Raw genomic sequence first — 3,246 nt, 5'->3', positions numbered from 1 at the left:
CATTAATCAGTAACATGTGTCATAATAGATGTAACACACTCCTCCCACATCTAACTAAGCAACTGGCCAACTGAGGTAAACATGGAACGAGAGGCCACTATGATATGATTTGACCTCCTAAGTCACATTATGGAAGTGAAACTGATAGAAACGAACCATACAAACATTCAACATCAGCTTCATGACCCTCAAAAATCAATCCAAAAATTTAGACAGCTTGCCCTTGGGTCCCAATGAGCTTTTGGACAACTTAACCCTTAGTTTCTGTCATGCTATAGGAATGACAACATCTAGATTCCCAACGTCTCTCTCACATGCTTCCTTGCCAATGTCCAGAGACTCATTAGGTAGTGCTATGCTAGCGTCCCTAGGATTTGAACCACTTTTTCAAGCCCAGAGCTAAGGTCACTTCCCAGAATTGAACCATCTCTTCAGAACAATAAAATTACATGGAAATGACAGTAATAAATAGAATAATTCTTTAATACCTTGGCTGGACCCCTACTAGCCATGATAGACATTTCGTCAAACGTATTATGAATATGTAATCTACCGGTGTAAATACCATATCTAAGCATAGGGGTCTCATACTTATCTGTGATTCTCCATGAAGCATTGATGCCTCAAAACACTAACTTCCATTCCATCCATTAGGTCATAGATACATTGTTCATTCATATAAAATTAGAAACATGATGAGAGCCATACATAGTCGCTATTGTAAAACATATACATAACCAACATAATAGTGACAAAAATAACAATGAACTCACGACCATATAAACCTCGTATAATCCAGTATAATTCCCATAGAAATACAAGGAGAAATAACCTCTTATTTATGATGAAAAATCTAACCTAGGGCAGGGCTTCCACATTCCACCCAACCATAGAATGGTTGAGCCAAATATCTCTTCATCCATTCACCCTCATGCCATATTCCAAGCATGAATTTGGGATCTCATAGAACACATTAATAAAAAATCATCTAGGGCTTCCAAAGGCTATCCACCTTAATCCATCAAACAATGATTCCACATCACAGTCAGACATCACCAAAACAATCATCAGATTAGTCTCTATCCCAACCTTCTAAGGCTCTAGAGTGTTTATTACTACCCATCTTCTAGGACTAGTAACTCAACCCATGTTGGGCTTCAGACAAGTTGTCCAGCCAAAGCTCTAGGAATAGTAACTCAACCCACAACATTTTCTGAGCTTCTAGAGTGTTTCTCCAACCAAGGCTTGCAACCTAGTAACTCAACCTATCAAGGGATCCAGGACTAGTAACTCTACTCGGAACATTTTTCGGGCTTTTAGAGCATTTGTTGAACGAAGGATCTAGGAGTATTACTCAATCCACCAAGGGCTCCATAATTTTTTTTGAACCAAGGCTATGAGACTAGTAACTCAACCAAAGTTGTTATAGGTCCCTAGAGCATTTGTCCAACCAAGGCTATAGGACTAGTAACTCAACCCAAGTTGTTACAGGGCTCTAGAGCATTTGTCCAACCAAGGCTCTAGGTACTAATAATTCAACCCAAGATAAGGAAACACGAGAACTAACCAAAAATAAAATAATGAAAATAAACCCACAATCACCATGGCTATTCAGTAAATGGAAAAGCTAGACAATCCACTATCAATCCTGCCATCCTCCATGCTAGTGATATATCACAACCAACAAACCACATGCATATGCAATGAATTCCAAAACTAGCGAAGGAAACATGCATTCAACTCAGTACCTGCAAGAAAATATAAGGTACTTACTTATCTTGATGCCCCCTTATGCTTTCCTGGTCTTCTTTTTCCTTCTTTCTCCAAGAATCCAAGTATGCCACATCCACCAAGAGTGCTCCAAGAAAACTCTAAGCTCCATGTGTATCAAAGAGATATAGAATAATGAGAGAGCTCCACCAAAACCTATCAAAAGCTTACCCACAGATCCTTAGAAGACCTTTTATCCATGAGGCCTCTATTTTCTTCATTTTCCATTATTTTCATTCAATTTCATCCTCACATGCACCCTACGGCGATTCACCTTCCTTCTCTCCTAATTTCCATTATTTTCATAAACGAAATGCCAATTAATGCCTCATGCCTTCCCAAAGCCTTGGCCATTTCTTCTTCCAATTTCCTTAGCCATAACAAACTGAATGAATACCCACTAGGTTGTTTTTCCCACCATTGTAGCTCAAAATACATATCCCATCGCCATGGTATTTATATATTTTACATGATTTTATAACAAGGGCTATTACAGAACCCTCCCCTTGGGGAACATCATCCCCGGTGTTAATGATACCTATAACCAACAAGACTATTAAAAAAAACATGCTTCACATTGAGCTTTTTAACACAACTTGTTGTAGTATTTACAATGTCCATATTCTAAAACATGAAAAACATACTATTTAGGGGAGCTTTATATCACAACTCATTATGATATTTACATAACCACATATACACACATGCACATCTACTAAACCATCAAATAAGTGAGTACGATGCTCGTATCAATCAACAAGGGAATCCGAAGGATCACACCTCCACCCTCCAAAGTAATACGAAGATCCACCTTCTTCCCAAGAAGTCCAAAATCCACTGTCATAGTAAAATTGCATCTTAAGTCTAGCGCTACAATCCTGCGCCACTTTTCCTTTTAGCGAAAAGTTACCGTCTCATTGTTAGAGGGCATACTCACAATGTGAATTTGATTCCATATGGAAATTCTAATGAGAAAAATAAATATATCCACGACCTTCCCTTCTTTGCTACATAGTCCCTCAGGAAATCTAGTCACCCCCTTCCATGTAGTCACTCACCCTCCAAGTTCCCTGACATCCCCTATCCCGAGTTATCCATCCCTAGGCGAGGATTCCTCGCATCGGAAGATACAAAACCAAGGAATACACTTGCATCCAAACCATCATACCATTCATAGCAGGCTCATAGAAATAAATGGACACTATTGGGTACCTATATCCCACAATGGCCCTGCTCCTGAGTACTTTATCATCATACTGCTACATGTCCCAATTTCTTTTACTGCCACTTCTAATTCTTGTAGTCGATTTCAAACACCCAACCAGACATTTCCATGCTTCCTGTACCAAGCACATAACTTCCATTAGATTTAAAATAAATTGAAATAACTTAAAATCATACCTCATTTGTAGCTCGTCAATAAGGTACATTTGTAATCCTATTTACTTCCTGTCACAACAAGTAAAACTAACTATT

This window comes from Pinus tabuliformis, chromosome X, assembly GCF_031772625.1.
Source record: "Pinus tabuliformis cultivar Carrire ecotype Pingquan chromosome X, CPIR1, whole genome shotgun sequence".
Classification (NCBI taxonomy): domain Eukaryota; kingdom Viridiplantae; phylum Streptophyta; class Pinopsida; order Pinales; family Pinaceae; genus Pinus; species Pinus tabuliformis.
Note: the sequence above shows the minus strand (reverse complement) of the source record.